The 23,088-nt window shown below is 45.0% G+C and overlaps 1 long non-coding RNA gene across 1 annotated transcript in view; it reads right to left on the bottom strand.

Moving 5' to 3' along the window:
* The window catches only part of LOC138472763 (uncharacterized), a 48,400-nt gene extending 37,480 nt beyond the window's left edge, over positions 1-10,920 (bottom strand). The window contains exon 1 of the long non-coding RNA XR_011268678.1: positions 10,818-10,920. This is a non-coding gene — a long non-coding RNA (uncharacterized lncRNA). The remainder of the gene's footprint in view (positions 1-10,817) is intronic.
* Positions 10,921-23,088: the final 12,168 nt, after the last annotated feature.

Here is a 23,088-nt window from a genome sequence, read left to right as displayed (position 1 = left end):
GTCAATGGAAACCTGCACTTTGACCCGTGTACACAGGCCTGTACACTAGTAAGTAGAATTACATATGGGCAGCGCTGGCCAATGGGCCGGTTCTTGCCGGGTCCAAGAACCGGCATCAGAATTCTGGCCCGATCCCGGGACCTGGCCTGCCTCAGCCCCGGCCTAACCTAGCGCAGCACCGGAAAGACAAACCGTTGAGGTATGGAAAGGAGTGTATTCATCCGCTGTGTGCAGTGTGGTGTTTGCGGCCGGCTCATGCCATGCACCTCTCTGTCCTCATTGTCCAGCTGCCCCACCCAGCGCAGGAGTGAGGAGGGGGGTCGGCTTGAGAAGCGCTCAGGCTGGCCCCAGAGCAGGTGATCTTGGGTCTCTGAGGTGATAAAATGTCATATGTTTTTCAAAAAGTTCAGAAAAGGTCTGTCTCATCTCATTATGTATGGACAAAGTATCTCTGTATTACTGAGTAAGGGGGCATAGTAGGGGTTAGCCCCCCTAGGAGAACTATAGGTCAACACTCAGTGGGCGGCAAAATAAATAGATATAGTGAAATCCTGCATCCTCTACGGCCATTATTGTGCATTAGCCCATACACTGCTCTGGCAGTGCACCTCAAAACGAGCCTGCAGCACACACTGACATTACAGTGGTCGAAGTGGCACACAGCTCTGGCAGTGGACATCAACCCTGCCCTGTAACACGCCCTGCCATTTCAATGATTGACACCAGACACGCAGCTCTGCCTATGCACCTCAGCCCTGACTTGAAGCACACACTTCTACTCCAGCTATTGAGACCATAGGCAGCTCGGTCAGTGCACCTCGACCTTCAGCACACACTGCGACTCCAGTGATTGAGGCCATACACAGCTCTAACAGTGCACCTCAGCCGTGACCTGCTGCACCCACTGTTACTGCAGTGCTTGAGTAAACAAATAGTTCTGGCAATGCACCTCAATCCTGGCCTTCAGGACAGACTGCTTTAGTAATGGAGAACACAGATAGCTCTGATGGGTCACCTTTACCCTGACCTGCAGCACACATGTTTGCCCCAGTGATTGGGCCCATAGACAGCTCTGGCAATGCTCCTCAACCGTAACCTGTGACACATACACACACTGCTATTCTGGTGATTGAGCACACTGGTTGCTCTGTCAGTGTACCACGATACAAAGGTATGCCACCCTCTGCTTTTCCAGTAATATGGCACAAGGAAAGGATACATGCGGGCGGGCAGTGTCGTTTTTATTTTACAGAGGGCAGATGCAACAACCTTTGGGTGTTTTTGAGGCCGGCAAGCTTGCCCAAATGTTTGGCTACCAGGATTTCACCCAGGTTGTCATGCCCCCAGTGCTGAAGCTCACCCACAAGACCACATAAAATTGTCATCAAAGCACATGTCTCATATTAGGATTTTTGTTTTCTAGGGAATATTGGAGTATAGATTGCTGGGTTTAAAAGGTGGGCACCTTTTATACTTTGCAAGCGTAGTTATTGGAAAATCTCATCTCTCTGGTTATTTTTCTGGTAATGGGATGCCAAAGCGATTTTAAAGTGGCAATGATAACATAATTTGGGTGCACCACTGCCATGGAAGTGATTTAAAGTGGAACGGATGTACAGCGTGGAGTTTGGAAAGAAGCAGTTTCAAAGAAATTGCACCATTTTAAAACTATTATTTTGAACATTTCCTTTGAGTGGAGTTCAACTACCAGCTCCAAGACCTCTGAAATCCGCCTCATCAGAACCGCACCGCCTCCGAACCCATGTGGGATCCCTCTTCATATTTAGTTTCCATTTCCACCACTGTATATGGGTAGCTTTGAACTGCCGCGCTCTATTCCACTAACGATTTCCGAGTGACGTAGAGAACGAGAGCAAAGCAAGAACGAGGGTGCCACTCTGAAACAGGAGGTGCTTGAATACACCCTGGAGTTGAGTGCTCTTCAACTGCAATTCTAGGTTGCGTAGGGCCCGTGTCCCTTCACCCCCTCCCCCACGCTGTCTCCAGTGAGCAGCGACTCGAGAGAGCAGCATAATCATACAAAATACCAGGGTACCCTCTACTCTCTTCCCACAGCAACTCCTGGTCGAGAAAAAGCTCAGTTGAAGCCCCCCTCCTCCCTTACCCCCCTCCCCAAAGCCCCCCCCCCCCCCACACCTCACACACACACACACACACACACTGCCATGACACGTCGCAGGTGATTATGAATTCCTTAATCCTCTGCCACGAGGCCAAAGTAAGGGGGGGTGAAGCATTCTCACATGGACACGGTTGTCGTGACAACGGCCTGAAGTTAGAAGAGCATAAATACGTTCATAACCCTATTCCGATGACTGTCCATAGCGAACAGTGCATACGTCTAACGGGAACAGCTGCGGCGTGTGGCGAGGCGGCGAAAGACACCTTCGAGCTATTCTTTGGAGTTTTTACGACCTCAGTGTGTGTTCCACAGACTGCTGAGGCTGCAGATTTTGGGCCCCAAAAAACTCGCTTGCCTGCCCTTGAGCGCGTCAATATGCAGGATGTTTTGTGTCTGTCCGCACCTGGAGTGCAGGAATGTTAATTTGTTTACACGCGCGCGTACACGCCTTGCTTAAATAAATCACATTTTGGCTGGGGGATTTGCGAAACCAGGTTGCTGTTTTCAAAAAATCATGGCATTTGGCCACTATAGTGTTCAAAACGTAATCTTTTGCTGTCAGTCAACTGAACCATGTATTTATTTATTTATTTATTTTGCACACCATGCCCTTTATAGAAGCCTAAAGGTTATTTTGCGTATTTGGAGCATGTGACTTTAATCAACTTGGAAACAAATTAGACGCCCTTTCTGGTCTAGCAGGTATTGCGCTTATATGTCGAAGTTACTTGACATTACACCGCAGGCGACGTGGTACTCTGAGGGTGGAGCTGCGCCTTTCTATTTTAAGATCACCAAGCACCTTTGAAAAAACAAAAAAACGAATATTCTTGGAATGGTTACAACTGCGCCCGATCACATCATTATTATCGCTTAAATAACCTATTCTCTCGACATACTCATTTGCAAAGAAAAATACTTCCCCCTTTTCTAGTTCAAACTAAAATATGTTACTCCTGTTCAAATGCTGTTTCACAAAGTGTTCTATCATTTGGGCAACTGCTTTCGCAAATTATAATTTGCAAAGGCAGTTGCTGAAATGATAGAACGATTTGTGAAACATAGCCAGTTTTCTTTGTAACAAAGAGTATGTTGATAGAATAAGCTATTCAAGCACTAACCATTCCCAGGGCATCTGCTGTTTGCTGGTTGTGAGAGTATAGAGAGAAAGGTGAGTAACCTCTTTCATGGAATAAGGCCGTGATACTGTTCACATGACTTTCTTTATACAGCGTAGGTTAGGGATAGTCACCTCTCCCTGTTCGCGTTGAAACATGTTACATTTTTCTCATTTTCAGGGAGACGCATAACGTACCAGGTCAGGATTTTTGAAATAAAGTTAGGCTGGGAGTGGGCCGCGGATAGCCAGTATTCAGCACCAGCGAGGTAAGAGGCGTAGACAGGGTAGGGCCTGAGTGGGCAAGGCGCACCCAAAATCTGTAAATGGCCACTCAGCAGCGCTGTGTGGGCATTTACAGATGTTAATGTGACTGTGGTGGGCCCAACAACATCAGCTTCAGGCCCCACTTATTAGACAATATTAGCTATGCCGAGGCTCTATGGCCTGATCCGATTGTAGAATTCAAGAAAATGATGATCAGTGACAATACTGCTCTACACCAGTAGATGTCGTTATTTAGATTTGATTTCGTTTTCATATTTCAATATTTTTTTGTGTACTGGTTAATTATATTTTATTCAGCACACCTTTTCAAATATATTTTTGAAACACTGGAGATCACCTAAAATTCAGGAAATCACTAACAACCTGGCTCTTCAACACCACAGACTAAATCTCGAAACCAAAACCGGAAAAAGGATGACTAAGCCGGAAAGGACACAGACATCCCAGACCCGGGAGGGTAGCTCCCACAGCACCTGGACGGGTGACACCGGATAGACTGGAACACAGGTGGCACGCACGGAGACTGAGTCAACTACCCCAGACAATCCCACCAACACTTTCGCCCACCCCTTAGTTATCACCAGGTACCACTGTGGTGTCGAATTGTCGAGATATTGGAAATCAACACACTACCTGAGAGGTTGACATTGGCAGGTGCACTGGCCACAGGAGTATGAAGGGAGGATAAGGGGAGCTATGAGAGAGCATGTTAGAGGTGGGGGCCGGAGGAGTAAGGAACCTTGTATGCCAGTCTGACCCAGATCACGGCAGAGCCGCATCAGGGGAGACTACGCAAGCCGAGCGCCTCAACTAGGATAGAGACGCAAACTAACCAACCCTAGTAACAATTTCCCTTTCTACATCCACCTCTCAAACCCCAAACCAAACACAACCAAAACCTACAGCACAACAAACCGCACAAACTTCACTACATTGCAACAACAAAACAAAAACACACATAGTCTTGCACAACAGTACACGACGACTACCGGCCGCAAACACCCCAGGCCCAGCCAACGGACCCACCGGGATTAGGCCGCCAACAGCACATCACTGCTCTCTTGCACTTTTCCTGTTTCATCCCACTAACTCAACCTCCCCTCCTCTTTCAGAGCCACCAGAGCGCCAGGGGACCACTCCGGTGGTGATAGTACACGGTACAAATGTCCTTTAACATTAACATTAACATCAGTGCGAGGTCCGGAAACTCAGCAGCGTGTCTTTGGTTAATTCATTAGTTACATAGGATACATGTCTTTTTAAGGTTTCTCAGCTACTTGCATTTCTTAGGCCCTGCCCAAATACTGATTTCTGATTCATAACAAATATATATTAACATGATGTCTCCCACCCGCAAACCAACCAAGGGTGATCCTGCTTAGCTTCACAGGGCAGGGTCGGCAAATGGTTTGTAGCTTCAGGGTGCTAGAATGAAGCACTGATTATATATGGCTTTAAAGCCTGGACGGGCTCAACCCTGTCGCCCCTGTGCACCTCCTTCCCCAGATAAGCAGGATCAGCCTTGGTTGGTTTGTGGGTGGGAGACATGAGAATGCACTAGTGTTGTGACAAGGGGTGTAAGCTTCTAATGATGTCAACTTTAGGGGCGGTCTTATAATTTACTGCCGTGAGGGTACTTGAACTCAGCACAAGATGGTGGCTTCCAACGCATGTGTAAATGTGAGAAAATGGAAGGTAAAACGCATAGCAATTTTTTTTCTTATCGATCAAAAAATGCAAAAAAATGCATGCTCTGTTGATCTGCAGTGTGTTCCTGGATGGTTGGATGTGTTGGCACAGGCCTACCGAGACTTTATTGTTAAATGTCAATAACATTTCTGAGAGAACTTCCCCCTCAAAGCCTGATTTCTACTGATTCTAAGTACTGGGACATTCACCTGTGGCTAAACTGCAGTCTAATCCGGCTCCTGGCCATGCATGAATGAAAGTCTCGGTAGGCCTGTGTCAACACATCCAACCATCCAGGAACACACTGCAGATCACGGGAGCAGAACAATAACAAGGCACAGTCGCGCAAACAGATAACGCGTGTCACAATCCCTAGATACTGTGATGACAGAAACATCCCTCAATGTTTTACACGTCAGACTCAGAGATGGAGAGGCTGGTAGGGAAACTGAGATTATTACCAAAGTGCCTGTAAAAGGCCATTTTGCTGGGACAGAGTGAAAGCCTAGCCTGTTATTATTAGGGTACTCGTTGAGCAGGACCTAGCTTGGGAAGCAATGGAGCGCTTTACAATCATAGGGGGAAGAACACAGTGAGGGGAGCAGGGAGCTAAAGGGTGAAGGTGAGGGCAGGCAATTTGCTAGCAAGGGATCTAAAAGCAATCAGGGGAGGAATTGCCTATTCCCAATCGCTATGTAACATTCCGAGGCACTAACCAGTCAGGACTCTTATGAAAAAATAGTCTAGGGTAGTCTACAATATTCCAACAGTATACTGTAGTAGTAAGATATGGTAATCTACAGTGTTTTGGGGATCAATATTGAAGTGTATGGTTTGTGTACTGCAGCTATTTATACAAATTATTGTCATATAGTATATTTTACGGTAGTATTCTTAGCTAACCTGCAGTAATGTCTAGAAGAATCTATGGTACATGAATCTTGTCTCTAGTATACTTCAATATATTCTGCAGTACAAAGTAGTACTGTGGAGTATTACAGAACTGTAAAAGAGTCTGCAGTAAATACTGTAGTAAAAGGTGGCCACATTACATGTACAAGTGTATAGTACATATGTCAGTGTTCAACCGTAATCACTGCTCAACTGCAGTAATTTCTAGTAAAAACTGTAGTACATGGATTGTGTCTGTAGAATACTTGCATTATATTTAGCATTTTATGGTAGTGAACTGTAGAGTATTACTGAACTGTACAATTATGTGTATGAAATACTGTACTCAATGGTTACTATACTGTAGTAGCTATACAGTGTATACTATAGTGTCTGCAGGGTTCACATCAAACTGCAGCCAGATTGGTAGCTCACATGCAACACTCAACCCCCGGGGAGCTGTACGGTACCATGTGACATGAGCTTGATTGTCCCGACTCAGACCATTATCTTTTCAAGATCGATAAATTGAGTATTACAAGTGGGTAATAACAATAATAACACCAATTAAAACAGCGCTTAAAACACCAATTAAAACAGTGCTTAGAAGTGGAACCACATAAAGAGCAATAGAAATCCTCACATTATTATTAGCTGAAAGTGATGTTTTGTAATAGTTTTTCTTCTTACACCATTCTTGTTCACAAATATAAACCTATTCAATATTTTTAACATTCTTTTTCTTCACCAAATTTGGTATGAGTGTTCAGACCGACTTGAAGTAATAATTTGTTTGCCAAATTAGGTGTCCTTTAAAATATGTGGTCAAAAGTTACAGAGGCACATTTTTCTCATTTTGCTATGTAAAGTGTCATGCGAGTGTAACTAGAGCGTTGTTTCTATTGCTTTTATAATGTTGGAAAATTATAATCGGGTGTCGGTGAGAAGCGCGACGTAGTTCGGGTTTGAGATTTATCCAATTCAGAACAAGAGCTTGATTTCCCTTAGGTTCTTTAATAAAGCAGGCCAATTCTCATTTCAAATGAGGAAAGTGTACTAAACTATTGTAGGTATTCAATCATTGCCGTGGTAGAATTTTACAAAACTCAGGCTGTCACCTCTCTTCTTTACGACCTGGAGATTGATTGTCAAGCGTATGACATTAACTGACACCGGCTTGAAGGTCATATTTGGAAGCAGGTTTTAAATCTTCCCCAGAGCTTCCCAATGGCATTGGTGAGATATGAACTTGGTTTGGTATCTCTCCAGGGTTGCCTCAACTGGAAGATTCTAACATTACTTAGTAAGCTGATTGCTCCCCCAATAGATTCTATGTTCATAGAATTAAGGGTAGCTATGGAGGAGCGGAAATGTATTACCCTTTTGACATTGAAGAACTCTGCCCTTAAGATTCAAAGGGATAGTAATGAATCAACTGATACCTTGGTGTCTAACCCGTGCTTGGATAAAAGATCGGCTTCTATCTCGGATTGGATTACCACTATCAAGAAAATAAGACATTACAAAATTCAAAACCTCCTTCTCCACGATTGACAATCCTTTGTGCTCAATCCCACCTTATCTACACAAGTTTCCCACGGCCTAGTGGCGTGGACAATTTTTAAGATTCAGTCAAACTTGGTGGAGACTAGGGAGGTGATGGCAGCCTGTTTTAAAACGGTGAAGATGCCAGCTCATAGTAATTTTTGTGCCAGTGAAGAGTTGTAAAACATATAACGATTGAATCCTCGGCTTTACAGGAACCCAGGATAAAGTCCTTTTCCCGATTTGTTGACCATCTTGAAGAGCAATGATTTCTGGTTTAGACGAGGCTCAGGGGTTGAAATGGCACTGACGATAGAGGTTCTGAAATTCTTAAGTAAAAATGGTTTTATTAAAATTAGATGGTGACTTTTTACTGGTACGTACTAAACGCACTGCTAGTTGAGCTTTTGGCTGTAATCTAATGAGTGTAATCAATGTATTTTAATCTTAGCTGTGATTTATTTAACTATACGTGTACTCTTGATGATGAATTTTAATATTTTGTAGTAGGATTTTTAATGTATTTAGATCATTTGTATGCAGAACGTTTCTATTGAAATGTTATGTTTTTAAAAAAAAATACAATCTATTATGTGTAATTATATGTGAAATCTTGATTATGTTAACCGTGTCACATTAATAAAAAAAAACGGGGTGTGGACAGCATATTTTCTTCAGCAACACCTTATTTTCTAGCAGAATGCAGAAACGCAACTTCTGCTGGCAGCTTTATTTTGGGGAGAAATAGATCAATCCAAGGATGTAAAGGGGTTTTGAGTGCCGTGTAGATTTGTATGATTTGGGTGAAGACTATTTTTATAAGTTCCCCCTACTATATTTTACTCACATGATGCATGAATCACTTGTGAATGTTACATTTCGCACAGTATGATATCATCATCACAGTGTTAGTTCCATGAAGGGCGCGGCACCTCCTCTGTGTTTGCCCCCTGATGTAGCATTTGGCTAACAAGGTGGTGTTTAAAAAGTCAAGGCCATGAGATTATGATGCTGCTCCAGGCATCTTCACATACTGTAGGGACAGGTGTGCGTGATTGCATGCATCCTTCTTCAGCCTAGCCTATGTACACCCGTTACTGCAGTACTGTAGTATATACTAGAGTATTCTGAGTATATTTGCTACTGAAGCATGTTAGTACATTAGGTGGAATCTATCATTGCTACAGTCTGGCCCACTGCTCGAGGGCTGGAATCCTTATGGGTTTTCAGGTTATCCCTCATTAATATTCATGAGGAAAAATGCTGCATACATTTAGAATCATTGTATGCAAATGTATGTCATGAATATTAATGAAGGGAATCCTTAAAGGCAAGCATGATATGATGTGATATGATTGTTTATGATATGATCATTTATTTGTATAGCGCCTATGCACAATGTGTTTCAAAGCACTTCAAGGCAAGGGAGGGAACAAGGGAAAATACAACCACATTCTTACAGGCCATGAACAGTAAGGATGTGAAATTAACTATTGTACTCGGCCTGACGACATTGCAGATAGTGCAAGAGATAAGACATAGATATGGAAGGGAGGGGGAGAGTGGGAAGGAAATAGAAACAGACAGGCGACTACAGTACTAGGCCTGACGACATTTCTGGTAGAGCCGGAGAAAAACAAAAGGTGAGGGAGAGGGGTGCAGAAAGGGAGGGGAGGAACAAAACAAGCGACTATCATACTAGGCCTGACGACATTTCAGATAGTGCTGGAGGGGTGGTGTGGAGGAAAAAAACAGTAATGGGAGGGTGAAGGAAACAGACGAGGTTGCTATCATATTAGGTCCAGGGACAATTCTGATAGAGTAAGTGCATAGAAGAAAGTAAGGGGAGGAGATAGGAAAAGGGAAAGGGGAAAGGAGGAGAGAAAAGAGAGTAAGCAGTCACAAAGAGTGGAGAAGCAAGAGTGGAGAGCGAATACAATTGCAGAAGGCAGTAGTAACACATAATGTTGCAAGCCAGGATACAAGATGAAGATGGGAACAGCATAATTCAGGGCCAACATGAGTACAAGATGCAAGGAAGTCCAGCATGAGAGTTGAGAAAGAGTGACGCACCATGAATGAATGAAGTCCATAAAATTCAAATCCAGTATTGGCCGCAAGACAGTGATGGTGAAGGAAGGTACCAGGTGGGCGGGTCTTGGGCCAGGTGACGTAGATCCACTTGCACCTGCTCCCCATCTGCAAAGGAAAAGAAGCTGGAGGGCTCCTTAAGTAGGGAAACAGAGCGGCAAGCAGGAAGGCACCAGGTGGGTGTGGCTTGCTAAGTGGTGAAAAAGAGCGGGAAGCAGGAAGCCACCAGGTGGGCGGGGCTTGCTAAGTGGTGAAAAAGAGCGGCAAGCAGGAAGGCACCAGGTGGGCGGGGCTTGCTCAGTGGTGAAAAAGAGTGGCAGGCATGAAGGCACCAGGAGGGCGGGGCTTGCGAAGTGGTGAAAAAGAGCAGGAAGCAGAAAGGCACCAGGTGGGTGGGGCTTGCTAAATAGTGAAAAAGAGCAGCAGGCAGGAAGGCACGAGGTGGGCAGGGCTTAGGCCAGGTGACCTAGATCCACTTGCACCTGCTCCTCATCTGCAAAGATCTGCATTGATCTGGCCCTCGTGTCTTGGAGCTGGGCAAGCCCATTGTACCGTTTACTGTAGTATACTTTGTGCATCAGAACTGGAGTACTTTACATTATACTTGCAATATTAATACTAAAGTTTTCTGCAGATTATTTTAATAAGGGGAATCTTTCCAAGTGGTTGCCCAACTCCAGGCCTCGAGGGCCAGGATCCTGATGGGTTTTCAGGATATCCCTCCTTAATATTCATGATGAAAAATGTGCATACATTTAGAATAATTTTATGCGAATTCATCTCATAAATATTAATACGGGGTATCCTGAAAACCCGACATGGATTCGGTCCTCAGCCTGGAGCTCCACGCCCAAAAGTTTGATCATGTGACCCCGTTTCTAGTGCCTACTCCTACTGTAGTTGTACCACTGAGACGTTCAAACAGCTCTGACATCTCACCCGCCCTCGTCTCTTCCAGACCTGGCAGAGTCAAGTCCTCACACCCTCCTCCAGGGATTCCCGATGCTGCATAGCTTTCTATCAGAGCAAGAGCCCGTCGCATGGTCCTCCTACCTGGGCATTCTTTCAGGTAATATTTTAGGCACATGTTGCTCGGGCTGGCACGGGCAGGCGCTTTTGCTGCTGCTCCCCTTCGGCCTCTTGCGGTGACGCCAGGACCTCGCTTGAAGCAGAGCGCCGGGGAGGGCGGCATTTATAGTGCGCCGGAGATGCTCACTGCGAGGGCCGGGCTCAGCCCTCCGCCATGCCTGGGGCTGCCCAACCTACTCGCGCTCTCCAGATTAGGTGCGCATGAAACCAAGCGTCCCGGCGGCCAGGACTAGCAAAAAGCGGACGGATGTGGTTTGTATCTAATGTGTACAATGTTGTGTTTTGCCTTGCAAGCCCAAAACAAGAGACAAGCAAAGGCAGGTGTCAGGTGCCTAGTCCTTAACACGGAGGGATTATTTTCGGCCCCTGGCACTGTGCTGCTGAGCTACCAGGAATTTCTCTAGTGTCCGAACACACTGACCCAAGGTTACCAAATAATCCACAACACATGCATAGATAAGGAGTATCTAATAGGCCCGAGGCAGAGTAAGAGACTGATTCTGCCCCAGCCCCGCCAGCGCTTCAGATGCCTGTCGCGATTCTGCTCTAGGCCAGCCCTCTTCTGTGCGGGCCGCGATATTATTGTAAGTGCATTAACCTTGTGTATGGATGAGTCAGTTCAGGAAGGAGTGCAACGACCCTGATTGCCTCCCCCTTCCCCTTCCCCTCAAAGGGAGCTCCCGGGGTTGATTTCCGCTGCCATGTTATATCTTTATACTTGAAGGCACTTTGCATCATTTGCGTTTAGGGCCTTTTTCTTTTCATAACATCACTCGGGCATAGCCCTGCGCGGGGCAACATGCTGTCCCCAGTGCTCTGAGCAGGTGCTTTGAAGCAGGACTGCGCCCCTCGCATGGCAGCCCAGCCAACCCAAGTGGTGTAAGGCGTATGGTGCATTAAGGCACAGTATAAGGCACCGTTGCACTGTGCGAGGTTTGACGCATAGCAGCATAGGCCTGCCTTACCCTTCTATCTGTCTTGCAGAATAGTAATGGCTTCCGAAGGCTGACACCAAATTGCCTTACTCGTGCTGCTGGCTCTGGGATGCACCTACATACATCTGGATGTATTTAGAAATGCATTCACCTAGCAGGCCGCAAGTTGAACTCATTCTGATAATCAATGCCGATGTTATTCTGCAACTGTGATCAGATAGTGTATTTTTTATTTTTTTATTTTTAAAGCGCTCAACAGCCCACAGGCATCGAGGCACTGTTACAGGAATTGTTTGTTTTGTAGTTGCGTAATTGTTTTTCTCTTAGTTGCGTATTTATAACGCACTTAAACACCCAGATGTTTCTAAGCGTGAACCCGGGGATCGAACCTGTGTTGCTTCGTGTCATCTTGCTTCCAAGGCGTGCATGTTGCTGCTGTGCTATCCTCTCATATACATAAGACAGTACAGTACTTTCGGTGTGCGGCCTTACTCTGGCGTTTATAGCAGTTTTGGGGGAACGGTGCAGGGGGCGGGAGTGATGTTGTGGGAGCGTTTTGTACTGTGCAACCTATGGCTCAGGAAGGAATGAAGGAAGGGAGGGAGGGAGGTATGGAGAGCTGCGAGAAGGACTGAGGCAAGTCTGCATTCATGAGGCAGAGTCCTGTATGGGTGAGAGTTTTGAGGTTTGTCGGGGAGAGTCACTGTGTGTGTTGGTCTGAGGTGGATGAAAGTGTCACTTCCATGCCTGGGGCAGAGGGAGGAAGTAGGCGAGTGGGAATGCAAAAGTGACTAGGCATGAATCCACAAATATGTATCTTGTCAGTAATGTGTGGAGAAATGCCAGCGTTGCATCCGCAGATCAAGAGCTATAAATGCCATCTTGTCGGACCCATCAGCATTTACATTTTTTATAATATTCTTGATACTGTGGAAGCATGACCAAGTGTTTTGAGAGAATGTGGACAATCTCGCCAATGGAATGTCTATAGATGCTAATAACAGCGGCCTGCTCATCCTCCGGGGGGATGGCTCTCAAAGTATTATGGGCAACAGGGAACCAGAGCAGAGGCGTAGACAGGGTAGGGCCTGAGCAGGCAAGGCCCACCCAAAACTGTAAATGCCCGCTTGGCAGTGCTGTGTCGGCATTTACAGATGTTAAAGGAATAGTTCACTCAAAAATGTTATTGGCTCAAAAGATGGGCCATGATCAAAAATGTATATAAAAAATATTTATTAGGAAAGTTCCTATGTAAAATTCTGAGCAAATGAGGCTCAAAGTCAAACATTTCGAGCACTAGGAGGCATCCATTTTGTGAAATGAATGAGCCTTCTATGCTTTTGTTAATCTCTGCCCTTGCAGCACTAATGAAGCAAAAGTAAGCCAGCTGTAATAAATAAAAGCTATCAGCAGGTGGCTTTTGCTTCATTATTGGTGGAGAGCAGAGATGAACACAAGCTGCTGCTGGTAAGTGCTTTACATTTCATTCTTTTTTCAAAGCACTGCAAAATAAATGCTGCAGTTATCTTTCTAACTTAGAAAGAAAACTGCAGCATTTATAACATTGTATTTATGTTTGCTGTGGCTTCAGCTTTGAGTCTCCTGGGCTCCCCCGACGCAGGGGAGCCCAGGAGACTCAAAGCTGAAGCCACAGCAAATATAAATACAATGTTGTTGTATTTGTAAATGCTGCGGTTTTCTTTCTAATTTTCCTGGGCTCCGACACGGGGGAGCCCACAAGACTCAAAGCGAAAGCCGCTGCAGTCAGAAATACAACGTTGTTGTATTTATGATTTCCATGGTTTCATGGCAATCACAAATACAACAATTTTGTATTTATAATGGAGCACCTTTGCTTTTTGCCTTTCATTTTACGTTTTCTGTGCTTCCCTAGGCTTGGGGAGCACTGAAAACGTAAAATGAAAGTGAAGGCAGCCTCCTCCATGTACAGCTCTGCTCTGGCTGCAGTAAGCAAAAGCTCCCAGTAGGGGGCTTTTGCTGCTTGTTTAATGCCGCCAGGGCAGAGCTTAACATGAGCTGAGGAGGCTGCCTGAAATGACAAAATGGATGCTCCCATCTAAACGCTTTGAGCCTCATTGGCTCAAAACTTTACATAGGAACTTTCTTAAAAAATATGTTTAATGTATGTTTTTGATTATTGCCCATCTGTTGGGACAATAACATTTTTGAGTGAACTATTCCTTTAATGTCTCTGCAATGGGACCAACTACATTACCTTCACGCCCCACTTGTTAGACAATCCTGGCTATGCCTCTGGACCAGAGCTCTTCTTCCTTAGAACCATGTTGCAGGGCGAGGGGTCCATGTAGGGCAAAGGACTGCAAGAAGGGATCCAATGCCCCTCATTGCTGATTTCCAGTGCACATGTATGCAGTGTCATGGGCAAAGATACCATGGCCGATGCAGCCAATGGGACAGGTGTCCTTGGGGTTTTCAAGAGGGGTGCCATGAGGGATTAGTAGGAAGGTTGGGACTAGGGTGTTGAGGGTAGATAGAGAGCACTGAGCTGATTGGTAAAGATGAGGAGCGGCAGCAGCCCCAAGAGGATTGGCAGTGCCATTTGAGGATGCTGTGGCAGAAGTAAGCAACATGTCAGAGGCTCTTAATGATGGGGCTGTTCAACTTGTTGCCAATTCATGTAACAGCAAATCTGCAGCCAGCCCCCAGTGCTCCTTTTACACCATCCTCCTTAACAGGTGCACATTGTACCCTGGGAGATGCAAATGCCACTTCTGAGTGCACAGTTCAGAGGAAATCTGCTGCATGTAGGAGATCAGGGTGTGTGGGTAGCCCTGTAGGTGCTAGGCTTTTCTACTGGCATCCAAAAGTCCTCCTTCATTTGAAGGTCTTTCCTGCACTTGAAGAACTTCTGCCTCATCATCAAGTCTGTAAGCAGGTTGTGAACCCTGCTCCCTCCTCTAGCGTTTGTTGCACGCTAGCCTCCTTTCCACTGCTTGCACCTCCACCGATATGAAGTAGAAAGGTTGATCTGGCCCCTGACCTTCCCCAACACTATAATGTTGACCAGGGGCAATGGCTCTTCCAAGATGGCATTCCATACGGGCAGGTGGAGCAGAAATATAAGTGCTCAAGAAAAGAAACATAGAGCACGTTAATGTGTTGGGAATTCTCAAATGCGAACAATACAACATAAAGTACTGTATCCTGTGAAAAAACAAGAGTATTCGCTCCTTCTCCCCAGTGGGGAGACTCCCCCTTTGAGGCTAGGGAGGTGAGCCTGCTCCACAAGACCCTCCGGAGGGGTCTGAGCAAGTGGGACCTCACTGATAGTGACTCCCCTCTAGGGGACAAAGACTCTCATTCTCCATATACAAGCAACACTATTTGCCTAAATGGAATTGCCTTCAGTAATAGGTAATGGGCCTTCCTTTTGTTTGCCTTCAGGTAATGCTGGATCAAATACGATGCATGAAGAAAAAGGGAATGCCACTTTAAGTGTAAACTTGGATGTAACTTGGATGAATCAAATCATACACAGGGGAAGCCCTCTGACGTTGCTACACCTTGTCAGGGCAGAGCAGTGTGGAGCCGTAGAGCCCGCTGCAACCTGAGAGGAAGAAGGCGCCAAAGAAAGACGCTGATGGCCCTGCGCAGCGAATAGCAGGGAAAACGCGGTCAGGACGGAATGTTGCAGACCGTCTTATGTGGTGGCGTGACCGTGGATAAGCTGTGGTGGCCCTGTGGCCCAATCAACAACGCTGAAACCAAAAGAAACGTGAAAGACAAAATCTCCCGTTAGCAGACCTACGCCGAGCACACCAACACAGTGAGACAACAAAAGCAAGTCTGCCATGAAGCCATGAAAGAGGAGACGGTGAGTCGAGGAAACCGACCCGTGCGGATGCCAAGTCCCGAAAAGCCACCCCTCGTGAGAGAAGGTACTGGGGTTGCACCGAGAAAGGGGAGGCAACTGGGAACACATGAATTAATTGAGAAGAACAGCAATATCATTGTGTGGATCTTTGAGAAAGCATGAATGTGCATTTTGGGAGATACCAAGGAAGGTCATTGACAATATTGGTTCTGGGGCATTGAGCAAGCCTGAGTAGCTGTATTGGGAAATACCAAAGAACATTGTCAGCAATGTTGAATGTGAAGCATTAAGAAAGCCTGAGTATATCTATTGGAGGAGGGGAAACATAGAGTTATAATCCATACTGAATGGGGGGCATTAAGAGAGCAGGAACCTTTGAGTTAGAAGACACCAAAGAGGAGCGTCTCTAAGTATCAAATAAGATATTGGGAAAGAAAGAAAACACCAATTGTGAGAGATCAATAAAGATCGCCAAGTATAATTGTTTATAAAAACTGGAATCCATTATTAAGAGACTGTGAAAAGCGCTCTGAACTAAGTCCAAGCATCAATCTGAGAAATCTAAGAAAGACAGAGGGGAACCCAACAAAGAGGCCCCTGGGGTGGCGGTGCCACACCATTATTAAGGGAATACCAAACTCCAACCGAAGGAGTGTTGACTGTAAAGAATCTGACAGACTAAAAAGTAAAAGGACAAACTGCAATTGATTGCATTCAGCAAAACAGGGAGGAGGATATCCAGTACATTGCTAGGTTTCGCACCCCCTGGAGCACCAGGCCAATGAATATATTTAGCAGGAGCTATAGAAGCTCATGAAAAAGACAGTGTGAACCAGGAAAACAGTCCAGATTGACTTGCTGCCAGCAAAGTGGCATTATCAGACTCCTTGCAGTTGGACTAACCTTGAAATAAAGCACCAAGACATCTGGCTAAAGGGAAGGTGCCAGAAGATACATATTTTGGCAATTTATTTACTTATTAATTCAGGTGGAAGGGTCAAATAGAAGTAGGCTTTTGGACATTTTTCCTTGGACCTTTGACGACAAACGAGCACCCTTACCTAGTTTTGTTAGGTAGGGAACATCCCTGTAGGAATAGGGCGACTTAGGCATTTTTTTTTATTATTTAAATAAAACACTTAAAATGTCCAACGTGTGTGTGTCTGACTCCTTCCGCTGACTCACCACAATCCCCATACAGTATCTTTCCCTTCCAACGCCAACAGAGAATGAATGAATAGAAAGGGCTGTAATAGGCTGTACAGGTAAGGACACAACATAGACTACAGCGCCCCCATAGAGTATGAAACTGTTTTGGTGGCAATACAGAAATAGATAATGTAATAGTCCACAACAGAGGAAGAAGCAGGTAAGAGACACACCGTACTGTACCCAGGAGTGCTGCAACTCACTAAGGGCGTAGAGAGGTGTGGCTCGACATACTTAGAGATGTTTTGGTCTATCTCCCATTTTATGGCAGTCTCCTGACATCTAAAAGTTGATTTATCAACAAAGGTGAGGTTTTTTGCATGGCATGGTATGATTCTTTTGGTAGAACCTAGTGGGTTCCATTCAGAGAATGCTGTGGGTAATCTTGGCAAATGATGTGTACAGAACTGAACCAACAATAAAGGTGCTCTTGGCAACCTCTTCCCCAGTTGTATGCACTGCACACATCATTGCAGAGTCATCAGATGTTCTATCACGTGAAGGCCTTACTTTGTTCTGTTTGAATTACCGCAGTTCAGGCCGAGTGCATCGATTCACAAAACCAGGAAGGGAAAGTGAGAAGTGGAAAGTACTCACGAGGGCAATAAATGGTAACATTGCAGGCCTAGCAGGGCAGCTTCAGCGGAACATTGAGTCTAAAGAAGATGGTGGTGTTCGGGGAGAGGCGGTTCATTGGGAAGGAGATAATGTTTCTGGGTGTTGATGCCTTTACAGCCACCTTTACACGCTCTTAGTGATGCCATAAGAGTTTGATTAAAAAATACAAATCGTAACTGCTCACGCAAATATATTTGCAATTAGTCCAGTTTTATAGTATGCACTATGCCCTTTAACCTATTATGTTAGTGGTATGCCCCTTGCAATGCAGGATGTCTGTGTTTTGTGTAGTTCATGTCAATACCCAATAAAAATAAAATACGCTTAATGCATTTTGGGAAATGTAGTCCTAGACCTCTAACAGGAAAAGGAAAACAATACATCCTGCAAAGCCAAGAAAATGCAAGGGCTAGGTGAGCATCTCTCAGAGGACATGGGGGCACCCTTATGAGGTGAGGGGAGTTGAAGTCCAAAACATCTGTCGAGCCTGCAGTCGTGTGAGGTGCTGCTGATGCCTGTCGTGGTTTTGAAAGTCTCTAGTGCAATAATGTGAGGCCTGCTTCTGCAGTCCAAAATAGCTGCAATGCTGATCCAGGAACAGTTATTACAGGAGGGTCTGTTCCCGTTGGAATACCAACTTCATGACCACAATGAATGTGTTGTCAATGGAAATCTGCATCAATGAATGCTATGAGAATAATCTACAATGCAGTATTAGTCTCATCTCAAAGTTGCATTTTATTTCATCATCATCATCCTCATAGCCTTTATTCGACATTTGTCTTTAGGTACAAAACACAAACACACATGTCAAAACACATTACAATTATGAAGATACCAGCACAAGGGTAATCCGAGGTACTCTGCAATTTGGGCATACATATAAAACACACAAAACATAACATCTTTTAAGTTAATAAAAACACAAACATGAGGTGTTCAAGAAACGCTCATCAGACAAATGGAACACCCAAAATAAGCAGTTCCTTTATTGTCACACGCACTTAGTGCTCAATTCCACTGATAACGTTCATTTAATACCACAACCTAATTCAATTTCACTGAGAGGCTAAAGCCTCTGTTTTTTCCCCCTCGGCAAATCCAAACCATATAAAATATGTTGCCACCCAATACAAGTCATCCAAGTTATAAGTGGATTTACAAAAGGTAAGCTCTGCTGAAACCTCACGTATCGTTTTCTGTGTCCAAGAAGGGCCAGAAGACAGCACTGTCCTGCTAATTTCTTGCTCTAGTAACCAAACAGTTTTTTGTCCCTGGTTGCCTCTTTTTTCTGTTTTATGTATGTTTGTATTGTTTAGCACCCCCATGCCCGCGGTGTCTAGTCGTTTGCGCTATATAAATATGTTAAATAGATAAATAAATACACCTCTAAGGTTAAACAGTGGTTTCAAGTACGCGTTTCTTGTCCGCCTAGTTTCCTCACAGAGCAACATCAAGTGTACCAGGGTTTCCTTAACAGCACCACGAAATACACATAAACCCTTATTTGACCCATTCCAAGATTTAGTAAAAAGAGGCAACCTTCCAAATGCCTTGTCTAATCTCCAATAGGAGTGTACGCGCTGGGAGTGGGGAAATAAAGTCAAGATAGATAGTGTAACCAAAGTCCAGTTTGCCATTCAGATAGTGTACACCTAACCGCTCAGCTAGACAAGACTCTTCCATCCCCCTTCTCGATTGTACCAAAGCAGGCTGTTAACAGTTAAAACATTGGGCCTCATTACACGGTAGGAGGTAACCATGGCGCTATTAGCGCCATGGCTACCCCTTACCGCCTTCTGGGTCCGGGTAAGCGGTATGGGGACTTACCGGGACATTCCGACCCTGGAGGACCCGGTAAGTCCCCATGCCAATTACCATTCCCCATTCCCATTCGAGCCCCCATAGTGCTCAATGGGAATGGGAAAGGAGCTATTAACGGTACCGCTATTAGCTCTGAAGTCCCTCAGCGGGTCCCGTCCTTAACGTGTGGTCTGAGCACACGTTAAGGACGGGACCCGCTGAGGGACCTCGTAGTAGGGCGGTAAGGGATTAACAGCACCGGTGCCCTTACCGGTGCCGGTAATCCCTTGCCGCCTACCGTGTAATGAGGCCCATTAGCACAATTAATAGTTGATGGATTCGACCACAAGCCCTCGAGATCAAGCCAGGTTAAAGTCTTTCTAACATGCATTATTCATGGTTAAAATGCACCCCCTTCTGTCAGCAAAACATGTTGCAAAGCTTGTCGATATACCCCAAGGGTTTGGCGAACTCCTCAGGCTTACCCAATAGAAAGCAGGCCTCAGAGCAATATCATCCCCAATAGGGCGCAGATCCACCTCCAACCGAAGCGGAGCATTCAGGGTGCTCTGTGGCAATAAGAGCAGGTTTTTTTATTAACTTATTTTCAACAGTTTCTATTAATCGAATAGTTCGAATACCCCCAGATGCGAGCACCATACCACCATTACATCCCGACTGTATTTGGCCAAGGTGGCCCAGGACTTGGCCACCTGGGCACACCACGAACTGGTCTCGGAAAACCGAATGCCCAAATAGTCATAGGTTTCAACCTATGACCTGTTCCAACCTAGTCCCATCCACAGTAATGCACAGGCTACTTTAGTTGGCCGCAAACTCAGAACCTTGGTTTTCCCAACGTTCAATGCAAGGCCAAGCTTGTTACATTTTCATTGCCTGTTTCAAGCCCATAGGTGAAGTGGAAAGTAGCACTGCATCATCTGCATAAAATAAAGCAGCAGATGCGCGGTGCCTAACGTAGGGGGGTCCAAACAATTTTCAACCGCTTCTTTGATGACTTCATTGATGAAAATGGTGAAGAGTAGCGGGACAAGACTGCAACCCTGCCTAACTCCTCTGCCCACCTTGAACGGGACCGTGGTCTCCCCTGAAAAACCGTACCTAAGCACAGCCTGATTGTCATAATACCAGGCCTTAATGGCTGATAGTACATGACTGGAAACCCTTTTCAATAGTAGGACTTGGCAAAGTAATTCACGAGGAACCGCATCAGATGCTGTTTTAAGATCAGCGAAGACAACATACAGCTTAACATTCTTTAAACCAGTATACTTCTGCACCAAAAGAAATAGGCTTAAACCCATGTCCACTGTACTCGGCCCAGACCGCAAAGCCAGCCTGCAGACTGCTGATTACTTGATTATCGTCGACCCATAACTGGAGCTGTTTGAATATATCTTTGGCAAAAACTTTGCCGGGGCTTTCCTGCAACGAGATTGGCCGATAATTCCCTGGGCCATCCCTGTCCCCCTTCTTAAAGATGGGCACAATTATAGCCTTGCGTCAGGCTTCAGGCACAATTCCATCATCACAGTATTAAATATTTGTCGTAATATTGGTGCTCATATTAGTGATTCATCTTTGAAAATATCTATAGGGACCTGGGGCTTTTCCACTATTTTGGGAGACAATGGCTTCAGTTACTTCAGCAAGGGATAGATCAAAGGAATCACCCTCCGGGCACAAGCTACTGGTCACCAAGAAAGTAACAGAGAACAAATTAAGGGTATACTCTTCACCTAGACCATATAATACCATAAAACGATCATGCCAGGCACTGACATCTATACTACACTCGAGGTTAATGCAGCCATTGACCTCCTTACCAGCAACGAGCTTCCAAAATGTAATTTGATCTCTATTTGCCATGGCGTCCCTTCAATCGTTGCATTTATATTGAAAAGAGTCTGCCTTTTTTTACTTAATGAGGTTCTTATAAAATGCTCTTTTTTGATTTAAGGAGTTGCCTATCCACCTCTCTGCCATGTTGCAGGCAAGAAAGAACCTCCAACATAGATCTACAATCATTATCATACCACTGATCCTTATGCGTAGCTCTATTTTTAATGACTGGTCTAGGACATGATACTATAGGTTGAATGGCCCTCCCCGGGGCTTCAAATTCCCTCATAACCTCTGGGCCAATGCATACATCATTACACACTTTCAAAGCAATTCCACAAAAAGGCCTTGGGCTGAGAGCAGCTCATATATCTATAAGGATGGCTGTGTAGCTTTTCCCATCTAATGGTCTTTCTAGCATGACACACTGTTATGATTGGAACTGAGTTGGGACACACTTTACTAGCTTGTAATGTCCCAGCTGATAAATGTAGAAGCAGATTCAGGGGTTTGTGGTCACTATTGCCACGATTAATCACTTCACCATTTACAATTTTGTCTCAATCTTTGGACTGCATCAACACATAGTCGATATGCGAGGAGGAATTGAAACAAGCAAAAGTGGCAGCAGCTGGCTGGTCACTCAAAAACCTCCCATTACAGGCTCTCAACTCAAGCTCACACAAACAGTACTGTATTAAAATCCAAGGGTATTTAACAAGCCAATATAAGAAAAGAATAGAAGAAAAGCATAGAAACATATCAATCAATGTGTGTGTACCCTACAAAAAATAAAAATACACTTTATGACAAACTGCTAAAACACAAATTCTTGAGGGTAAACTACATAGATCTGAATTTAAAAAGCCATGGGTTTGAAAGTCAAAACAAATACTTGAACTTACACCACATTTTTTTGAATCTTTATGAAATTTGAGTTTTACATTTCTAAACTGACAACAAATGTTTGACTCTGTTTCAATGACACTGTAACTCCACAAAAGCAGGGTCAACGTATTTAGCATTTCGGTGTAGCCCAGTTAATATTGTCGTCCTCAGGACCTATAGTAAATTAAGATGTAACCTGCATGTATTCAACCAAATAAGCCCATGTCAATGGCAATATTTACAAAAACATTTTGAAAAACTCATATGATTGCCAAGCAAAAAGAAGAAGAAAATAAAGGCTCACCAAATATTCAGCCCACATTTTGGGTTTCTTAATAAGTATTTTCACTCAACAAGGACTGTCACTTTCCACGTAATGTCTTATTTTATAGTTTTCATGGGTACTTACAATTACAATAAAGAGTAATTGTGTACTGTGAGGAACCTGAGGGCACCCTCCCATCTACGCCCTCTCAGGCGGCCAGGGAAAGGCCATTGCTATTGGATCCCGACCCTGGGGGTGGGTATGAGAGGGAGGAGCACCTGGGTGGAGGGACCTTGGGGAGAGGGTGTCTTTAGGTGAGGCCTGGTATCCCCCTTTCCCTTTCCCTTGTCAGAATGCACCCTCCCCACCCCCTGCCTTTGTAGATTATTGTCAGTCTTTCCACCCTCTTTCACAAACACAAAATGGCCACATTCATGTTCCTTTAAGACCGGGGTGAGGAAGAGGCGGCTCGGAGTTCTGCACACTTCCATTCATGCACACCACTTTGGTACTGAGACAAGGAAGAGGACTATGGCGTACCACTACAGAGGTCAGGCATGTCCCACTAATAATGTTAACTATGGGCAGGCAAAGGACTTGCACCTGCAATCAATTGAGAGGCAACAGGTGCATAAAAGGAGAGACAGGCAAGAGCAAGAGAAAAAAACCTGCCTGAGGAGAAAGGGATGGCAACCCGAAGTGGAGCAGTCTGGAGTGGGACCGGTGAAAAGGACACTGAATGCTGCAGAGGGGTGAGGAAGACGCCAATGCCTAAAAGGGCCTAAGAGGGTTGAGAGC

This window comes from Ambystoma mexicanum, chromosome 8 (assembly GCF_040938575.1).
Source record: "Ambystoma mexicanum isolate Mex_15411 chromosome 8, UKY_AmexF1_1, whole genome shotgun sequence".
In the NCBI taxonomy this organism is placed as follows: Eukaryota; Metazoa; Chordata; class Amphibia; order Caudata; family Ambystomatidae; genus Ambystoma; species Ambystoma mexicanum.
This window is presented reverse-complemented; position numbering and strand designations above follow the sequence as displayed.